The following is a 10880-nucleotide window of genomic DNA, read 5'->3' on the forward strand; positions in this document are numbered from 1 at the left end:
AAAGGCCAAAAAGACATCCTACGCGTAGGATGTCTTCTGAGTGATTTGGGACTCCAAACTGAAATCTGAGTATACCAAGGTGATCAGCAACTCTAGAAGAGCTTAAGGCTTGAGTTTAAAGCCATTCTGATGAAAAAGACATCCTACGTGTAGGATGTCTAATGCAAGAAAATGAAGCCAAAATTTGACTTTGAGCATTGTAAGGTGTTGTATAGCCTAAGGTAAGCCTGCTAGTCAATTTTGGTCCAATTTGGAGTTGATTAGACTGATCAATACCATCAACAGGCCGTCGGAACAGATTTCTGACTCATTGACCAACTTCTAGAAGTCCAAATCAAAAAGTAAAAGCAGCTGTAAGCTCAGCACAACAAGGGGAAACAACAGTGCAAAAATCTGGGCAAAATGCAGCAGGAGACATCCTACGCGTAGGATGTCTATTGGGACATACTGCAGAGAAAATTTGACCTAGCTTAGACAGTGAGGTTGCATTTGGCTTAAGGGTTCCAAAACTTCTTTCAGAAGTGAATTTGGACCTTGGTTGCCCATTTGACAAAGCAAAGACTGAATTCAAGCTTTTTCGCGTAAATTAGCCAACATCAGAGAAAAGTACTGTTTCAGATTAGCAACCTAATCCGGAACATCAGCAGTGTATAAAATACAACAGTGGTTGAGATTAACTCTCCAGTTATACCAATCATTACTAAGATAACCTCTAGCAGATAAATGCTTTGATTCAATTGCCGAAATTAAAACTCTTGTGTACAGGTATATTCAGCAACAAAGCAAGAAATTGTGCAGAAACTGATCCGTTGCCAGGTTAGTGGTTGAACTTGTGATAAGTTGCATTGATAAGTTTGATGAATTTAAGATCAGGAAGATACATTGTTAGAGACCAGAAGGTGGCAAGTGACCAAGGTAGCTTAGTGTCCACAGAAGAGAGTGTAACTCAGGCAAGGTTAGATCCGCTAGCACCGATTATTGAGGAAGGTAGTGATACTGACACTTTGTCAGACAAATCTTTCTTCATGATGGGTAGTCAACAGCCAGGAGGTTTCACTTATGATGGACCTATGTGAGGAGGAAGCACCTCCCAAAATCCTTTGAATGATTCCAGGCTTACGGTGATCTTCTTAGAGGGAACAAACTCAAGAGGAGCCCTAGTCTATTCTGACTATCGAGGCCGCAAGTGCATTTGTATTGAAGAGAGGCCAGCACAAAGATTGGAGATAATCCGAGTGTATGATGATGGAGATAGGTTCCGAGACAAAAAGGGGAACCACTATTTAATAGTTAGCAACCCTGAAGATTACAACAGATATGGAGACAATGTGGCTAAAGGGAAAATGGTTTTAGAAACTCAAGAGCTACCACCAAATATTGATCGGCACGGAGCTATTTTTATGTACGATAAGGAAACAATCAAGGTTCCAACTTATAACGAGAATGTGGGAATCTACAAAAATGAGAGCGAGGGTATTGTCTCTTATTTTCGCAGCAAAGAACCATACGTAGACGAACTAGGCAAAGACAAGGGTCTTTACTTATTCTCTTATGAAACTGCTACAGGAAAGGGCATAGTTTTTGTTGATAGATTTCGGCGAGAATACCAACGTATTCTCCCAGAGGAAGTAGAAAGAGCAACAGGTTCAGGAGCATCAGCATATGCCCCTGAGGAACTGCTGAGAGCTGTCCACACCCCAAGCAAGTCAACGAATCCATTTTCAGATGAGTATGACGCAACATCACATTCCACCAGACCGCAAGCATTCAACAACCAAGACCAACCAGCAAACCAGCCATCATTGCAGGCATGGCTTCGACAAAGTGCAACAATGGAACCAGACCGAAACCGAGATGGATATCTAGCCGCACGAGGGCTCAGGGATTTGCAAGAACCACCACACTATTCAAGGTATCAAGCAGAGAGTAAGCCAAAGACACAAGGGTCGACCGAGTTTGGAGGACCACCCATGGAATGAGTTCGAAGAGAAGAACCACCTCCAGCGAGAGCCGTTAGAAATTATGGCTTAGGAGCACCGTTGGGCGAGGAACCAGCCTATTACAGAAGGCCTGAGGAGGTGTATAGACTTGGACGAGGTGATCCAATGATGAGGTTTGTAGACCATCGCAGAATTAGACCTTCTCAAGTGCAAAAATGGGTAAACAAGAAATACACAGGAAACATAGACCCAAGAGATCATGTAGCAGCCTTTGTGCGTGTGATTAGAGCCGAAGAGGTATTAGACTTTCCAACCCAATTTGCAGGGTTTGGACTAACCCTAGAGGATGATGCTGCAACTTGGTTTGACTCTGTGGAGCGTAGAGACTTTGAGTCGATGGAGGAAGTGTTTGACAAGTTTATTGAGGAATTCTCTCAAAGGGGAATAGCTCATAATACCGTCTCACAAATACATAAATTCAAACAGAAGGATGGAGAATCTGTACGGAAGGCAGTCCTAAGACTAAAAAGATATGTTAAGTTCTGTCCTGTTGAAGAACTGCCAACTCAGTCTAGACTTATCCTGATATTCATCCAAGGACTAAGGAATGCAGATCTCCAGAAAGACTTACATATGAAGAGGAGCACTACGTTGAATGAGTTGACCAAGGAAGCTCTGTACCTTGTGGACAATTGTGCGGTCTACAAAGAAGGGGAGTTCAAGGACCTTGATGACGATTCATCTTCACAGCAAAGTGGGAGCAAGTCTTCAAAGACAACACTGAAAGGAGAAATAGCGGTAAACCAGGAGCAGCTCGTAGATGAAGTGCTAAAAAAGATCAACTTGTACGCCAAACCCCGGGCTAAATAGCCCAAGTGGTGTGCTATTGAACAAAAATGGACAAACCATGGGACCGAAGAATGTTATTATAACAAGGGATATGTGAGAGAGAGACCTTACGCTCCCCAAGCTCCTATAGCTTCCCCTCAAGTCCCACCGATGCCTAGATATCAAGCAGGCAACTTACCAGGACCTGTAGGTGTAGAGAGACCACAACCGGTGTTGGGACAACAACCACCCCTACCAGGTTTACGACCAGTTGGTGTAAGATACACACCAACGGTAACTGAATCAGAAGAAAAGGCTTTGGTGCCTATGCATGCATATTATGAGGATCCCAATGGATATGAGGCAAACCCCGTCTATTATCCACCGGAAGAACCCTCGACACCAGAACCATGGAGCATGATAGGGAATCAAGGACCTCCAACTGCTACACAGGCCGCAGGAGAAGGAAGATATAGCTTAGATGAACGAACATTGTTGTTCATAGCCAATGGAGGCATGGGCGGACAGAGACAGGCTTACCAGCAACGAGGAGCTCAAGGAGCACCTCAACAACCCAAGGGCCCCTGTTACAAGTGTGGCGGAGACCATTGGCTGAGAGACTGTCCTCATGATGAAATCATTAGAGTCAATGCGTATTGCCCAGAATGTGGAATTACTCATTTGATTCCCGATTGCCCTAAAAACCCGAGTAAAGGAGCAAAAACCACCTTAAACCTGTTGGAAACAATACCTTCCAGTGGAGGATCGAAAAATGAAACAATCATACCTATTCAGGCGGTAACACAAGCCCAAGCCCAAAGAAGGACGAATGAACCCATAATAGAAGAACCAAAAACAGATGCCCAAAGTTCAGAAATGAAAAATCAGAGAAGCACTTGGAAGGCAAGAAAGGCGCGTAGGAAAGCCAGGAAAGAACGAGAGCAAACAGCCCTATCCGATGAGTTGAAACATACAAAGAACAGATTGGAGCGGTTAGAAGATCTAGCTAGCTTAAGCTCACACACCACAGCAGCCATAGCCCCTAAGGAAATAGCAGAGCCCAAAAGTGCAGGATCAGGAGGATCTGTACTGGCAGACAAGGTAAACGAACAGCTGGATGCGCTTCTAAAATCTTATGAAGCTCGACTTAAAAAGAACCAAACCCAGGAGCAAAGGTGGATGACATATCCATATGCGGAAATAGAAAAACAAAGGTTGGATATGTGTAAAAAGATGATCGAGACGGCTCAATCATTGATGGAAGACCCGTTGGGAAAATCGGCAAATCACCATGATGTGCCAGTTCCAACCCCTATCCAGCCAACATTAGAGAGACATGAAAAAAAAAGGAAAGACTCACTAATGATTATGAGTCCAGAGGAGAGCCTATCATAGTGCCAAATACCACCGATGAAGCAAGTGACGGAGTCCATCCTAAAATATTGGCAGAAATGGGAAAGGACGGTAACGGTCTAGATGATCTGTGGAAGCAAATCCGAGAGGCCAACGAGGCTAATAGGATGAATGACCACATGAATAACACGAGAAAATAAAAGAACGTGATCTTACCTCCTATTGAAGAATTTGAGGCAAGATCACAAATGAACTTTGAGATACATTCACAAGGGGGAGACCAAGGATCTATTAGTTCGGGGCACAGCCAACCAGACTCTTTGAGAACTTTACCCTCTTACCTAGGAGAATATGAAGCTAAGTCGGAAGTGAGAGCACTCCCATCTCAAAGATTTTCTTCTAACAAGGTGATGGATTCACAAGGATTGATTGAGCTGTTATCCACCCCTGTGGCATGCACAATCACGTTAGCAGAACTCCTAAGGCTAAGGCCAAACATGTGGACCACAGTAGAAAAAATGCCTAGAAAAATTTGGAGTGAAAGATCCCACCTTGAAGCTACAAGAAGGAATCAGGGAGTTGGACATGCCTAACCTAAACACTAGGCCGGTACCATTGAATAAGGTTGGAGAATATTGCGAGGGAGAAGACAGAAACACGACGCTACCGGTAGAATTCCAAGGAGTAGTTTCCAAAGCTATTCTTGACAGTGGAGCGGGAGTTGCTATCGCCACCAACGAAATCTGGAAAAAATGGGGAAAACCAGCTCTAAGGGCTACTAGAATGAAGCTGCAGTTGGCAGATGGGTTCATGGAGAAGCCTCTTGGACTCTTGGAAAAAGTAATTGTCACTTCGTGCGGGATCGAGTATGAGCATACATTTGCAATAGTCGATTTCGACAAGAAGAACAATTATGAGATAATCTTGGGACGACCATTCGTGCGACAACTAAAGATGGTCCAAGATTGGGGTTATGACCACATATACCTCAGACATGGTGACACGACAACTAAAATACACATGAGAGACCATAGTTACAAAGATGTAAACCAAACACCAGTGGAAGAGTTTGATTCGGCTACCATAGCAGGATTAGAACTACCAGCATGGTTAGGGCAACCAAAAGAGCTATGGATGGCGGAGCTTCACATTGTGGAAGCTTAAGAAAAGAGGAATGCATCTTAGAAAGAGCAATTAAGGACAAAGAGTATATTCCGGAACCCTTCCCTGAAGATGCCTTGGAGCCTCTAGAATGGGAACACATATTGGCAACATTAGACGTCTGTACCATTACCGACAGTCCAACAACAAAATTTTGCGATAAGGATGGCTACGATGTGCTACCCTATTACATGGTAAGCGTTGTGCCAGAAAAAAAGACGGTAGAACCTCCAGAACAAGAAGAGTTTTACAACTCCTCTGAGCAATTGGAAGTAAATGATGAGGCAGATAATGAGTGTTCGAACACCTCAAGTGAGCGTGGGAATGAAGCCGAGAATATCAATTTTTATGATTTTGCTAATCAACATCCTAGACGCCAAGAATGCTATAGGAGGAAAAGAGTCGGAAATCAAGCGAGAGAGAACCTGATGCCCAGGGTAAAAGGTAAAACTCACTATTTGATGCTTGTATAAGCAGAGGATTGTGTGAAAGATCAAATATCAGGGAAATTCTCAGAAAATCGAAAAGAACGAACGCGGGAAGAAATAAAACAGGAAAGAAAAGCTAGAACCGAAACAAAATCACAAAAATCTGAAAAATAAAAAAAAGAACCAACAAAAGACCAAGAGTGGACCAAACTGGAGCGTAAACAGAAGTACCAAGAACTGAAACGGTCTTTGAGAGAGATATGGACTACTAAAGAAGACAGTGATGGAACAGGGGAGTCAGAAAAAAGCAACTTGAACGTACCACCACACTATAGGATATTTACTATCCAAGATAGAAAAATCATCATGACACCACCAATCAGGGAGAGAACCAACCAAGACTCTTACGATGGGCCTGAAAATGCAAAAAGAATAGACCTCGTAGAAACAGGTGGAAACCCTCAGCCGGTCTATATAGCTAACGATTTAGAGCCTGAGGAGGAAGTGCAACTAACACAACTTCTCACGAAGTATAAAGATGTGTTCGCTTGGTCCTATAAAGACCTCAAAGGAGTTGATCCATTGATATGCCAACATACAATTCCTTTAAAATCGGACGCAAAACCTAGCAAACAACGTCCTTATACATATAATGACACATTTGCCAAGCGAATCAAAGAAGAGATTGATAAGCTGATGGAAGCAGAGTTCATCTATGAAATTGAACATACAGATTGGGTTTCACCCATTGTGGTAGTTCCCAAGAAGAATAGAAAACTGCGAGTGTGTGTAAACCTCAAAAAGGTGAATGTGGCAACCATAAGGGATAATTATCCCTTGCCAATTACAGAACATGTCCTTGAGCGAGTGGCCGGGAAACGGGCTTATTCCTTTCTGGATGGGTTTTCAGGATACAACCAATTGGCAATAGCAAGGGAGGATCAACAGAAAACAGCTTTTGCCATAGAATGGGGGATTTATGCATATCGAGTTATGCCATTTGGCTTAACAAATGCACCAGCCACTTTCCAGAGGTTAATGACTCACTCTTTCAAGGAATACCTAAGAATATTCTTAGAAATTTACATGGATGACCTGTGTGTACACTCTCTTTTGCGAGAGGAACATATTGACCATTTGCAAAAGGTCTTTGAAAAGTGTAGAACATATCGAATCTGTCTAAACCCGGAAAAGTGTGTATTTATGGTTAAGCAAGGATGAATCTTAGGACACATTGTCTCAAGAAACGGCATAACCACAGACCTAGATAAAGTCAAAGTCATTATAGACCTGCCCAGGCCTACTAATGCAAAACAAGTGCAATCCTTCATGGGGCACTATGGATATTATCGAAGATTCATATACATGTATGCGGTTATCGCACAACCTCTGTATCGTTTGCTAGTCAATTTCGAATGGACCAATGAGTGTGAAACTTCATTCCAAAGGCTGAAAGAAAACCTTATATTTGCACCTGTATTAAAGGCACCAAATTGGGAAAAGATATTCCATGTGCACATTGATGCTTCAGCATATGCCATTGGAAGTATTCTAGCTCAACCTGGAGACAGAACAATGGATTTTCCAGTTTGCTATGCAAGCCAACAGTAAAAGAGTGCAGAAAAGAACTACACAACCACCGAGAGGGAAGGGTTGGGAATGATTTATGCTATAAAGAAATTTCAGCATTATTTGCTTGCAAACAAATTTGTGTTCTTCACGGATCATCAAGCTCTTTTATACCTAGTAAATAAACCTTGCAGTACAGGGAGAATCGTACGCTGGTTTATTATATTGCTAGAATTTGACTTCATAGTGGTGGTCAAAAAGGGGAAAACCCATCTGCGAGCTGATCATCTTTCAAGAATACACAACGGGGAAGCTCCTCAAGGGGTAGATGATGACATACCAGATGCTTATCTTTTCAACATTGAAATGGTACCCAAATGGTCTCAGGAAATAGTTAGCATTCTTTCTTTCGGAAGTGAGTTTGATATTACAGGATGTAGATCCAAACAGCAAATAATTCGACAAACAAAAAACTTTCAGTTGATAGCAGGACGGCTGTATCATCTTGAATCTGACCTAATTCTACGATTATGTATAAATCCGGAAGAATTCGAGTGCTACCTTGAAGAGGCACGTGTCCAGGGTTGTGCATTTCATTGTTCGACAGTGAAAACACACCAGAAACTGAAACAGTTAGGGGTTTATTGGCCAACTATGTAAGCGGATACACATTCTTATGTTGCCAATTGTACAGTATGTAGTGCCAAACGACCAGTGGATCACGCAACTTTGTTTCGAGTGAACATAGCACCTGCATGGAGTCAATATATCATTGACTTCCTAACCACTAGAACGTTCCCTGAGCGCTATAGAGCTGGAAGGTCGTGAATTTTAGTTAATTGGAAATCAACTCTATAAGCGGGGAAAGGACAATCAACTTAGAATCTGTGCAAGTGAAAGCGAATACCTGCTGATTCTAGAACATGCACATAGCGGAGTAAGTGGAGGCCATTTTTCGGGCGATAAGACGACAAAAATTGTCTTAACCGCAGGAATTTGGTGGCCTACATTGCACATGGACGCCGAAGAGTTTGTAAAGCGTTGTGATGCATGTCAACGCGCCAAGGTACCAATCAAAAGAGATGAGATTCCATTAAGGCCAATGATGGGAGCAAGGGCCTTTGCAAAATGGGGCATTGATTTTGTGGGACCTATATCACCCTCTGCATATCGCACCCATACCCAGTATATCATCGTGGCTACGGACTATCTCACAAAATGGGTCGAAGCCAAAGCAACACAAAAAGCTGATGCACGCACCACGGCTCAATTTTTGTATGAGAATGTTTTTGTACGTTATGGGTTACCAATAGAAATTGTCAGTGACCGTGGAACACACTTCCTCAATGAAGTCATTGAATATCTACTAGAGGATTTCATGGTCATACATAGAAAATCAGCACCATACCATCCACAGGCCAATGGGCAAGCTGAGGCCACAAATAAAACACTATGCACAGTTCTCACTAAAATAGTGTCAGAATCAAGGATAGATTGGGATCAGCAGCTACACTCAACACTATGGGCATACAGGGTAGCTTACAAAACCTCAATAGGAACAACACCATACAACATGGTGTTTGGGCTAAATGCTATACTACCCATAGAATTTTTAATCCCAACTCTACGAGTAGCAACAAGCTTGGAATGGACAGGGCATGAACTCTCTTCAAGAATTAATGATCTTGAAAAGCTACATGAACTCTGCTTACGAGCTGTCGTTTCGATCTATGCTAAAAAGAGAAGACAAAAGGAATTTTTTGACAAACATGTGCGTACCAAAGAGTTTAAAACAGGTGATTACGTACTTGTTTATACCTTGAAGCAACATGCCAAGAAACTTAAAAAGCGAGGGATGGGACCATTTGTGATTCATGATCTATCACAAGGTGGGGCTATCAAGCTTGCTACATTAGCAGGTGAAGAAATGCCAAACTGGATTAGTGGGTGTCGACTAAGGAGATATCACCTACCCCTCACACAGGAGATGCTCCAACAAATTCATCAAGGAAAGCAAAGAATGAAGGAAAAAGAGAGAGTACGGGAGGAAGCTCAAACTGAAGCACAAGAACGCATTGCAAAAAGACGGCTTCTGTGACAACAACAACAAAGTAAACCACCATTGAGAATCAATGCCATTCGACTAATGAACTTGGAGGATGAAACAATAGAGCCAACAATTACAGTCAAGGTGGGCAATAATCAAGTTGAATCAACAGCCTTGCTCGATTCGGGCGCTCAAGCAAATTTGATCTCTTACGGATTATACCAACAGATCAAAGTCATAGATCAACTTCATCCTACTCCCCAAGTGCTGGAAAGTAACACATCACACCCATTGAAAACATTAGGATGGACTATATTGCATGTACAACTACATCAATATATTTACCCACACAAATTCTATGTGGTGACAGATGAAAGCACACAATAACCAATGATGCTAGGGCAACCTTGGCAAAAAGCATACAATGTCCAGATAGACTGGAAATCACAGGTTGTCAAAATTCAGCACGAACACAAACAGCAGGTGATAGTTTTTGCTCAGAAGTACCATCGGGATCAACTGCAAGCCATGCAATCACTGGCTACAAAGACAAAAGAACAAATACCATCAAAGAACAACATGAAACATGAGACCAACAACCAGGTAAAAGCCAACCAAGCTAATCACGGACAGCTGAAGTCACTGGCTACATTGCAAAAATCTAGGCTACCAAAACAAGGTAAACAAGTATGGATGCGAAAGGATAGACATGCACTGGCGGAAAAACAACAATGTAACAACCGGATTCCAACAAAGCAAACGGTGCAACCCAGAACCAAGATAAACAAACAGATATGGATCCCAAAGAAAATGCTTAGCCATAACCCAAATGTCACTCACATTTGGATACCAAAGCCAAAGACAAGGGAAATACCTACGATACAAGCAACAATGAAAAACAGACATCTGCAGGTCAACAAGGAGAACCGATATATGTGGGTGCCGATGACGAAACCAGTGGCAAACAAGAAAGTGCCAAACCATCTACAAAAGTTGGCAGCACCAAACTACCAATGGAAAGCCAAGGCCATAAGGCCCGTAGCTATCACATCCCAGCCAATTCTATCCTCAGAAACAGCTTCGACTACATCAACAGTGTCGGCAAAGCAGTTGCCTCTTGCCAAAAAGACAATCAAACAGAGAGAAGTAAAGTTACAGCTGCTACTTGCAAAGAAAGCAGGAAGCCTCGACGACGAATGCCAATAAGCATCTTGCTTATTCCCTTCTCTTGCACATCATTAATTTTTCCATGCATTGACCGAGTATGCATACAATAGGGCCGCATTAATTGGCCAGGCATTAGCACGAATTTTTCAACCTATGCACGACACATACTCCGAGGCAAAACCTTGTCGTCCAAGAGGACTCCGACTAGGAGGGGGGGGAGGCATTCTCAATGCGGAACCAATAACAGAAACAACAAAAAAGGGCATGATTTTTGACTATGTTAAGGGTTGACGTTTGATTATGAAATTTTCGAGAGTAACCCAAGTATATATGCCCTTATACAGCATGAAGCTACAGGTGTATGGGGCCAAACGCTAAATCAAGCCC

This window comes from Adiantum capillus-veneris, chromosome 2 (genome assembly GCF_014529385.1).
Source record: "Adiantum capillus-veneris isolate H3 chromosome 2, ASM1452938v2, whole genome shotgun sequence".
Classification (NCBI taxonomy): Eukaryota; Viridiplantae; Streptophyta; class Polypodiopsida; order Polypodiales; family Pteridaceae; genus Adiantum; species Adiantum capillus-veneris.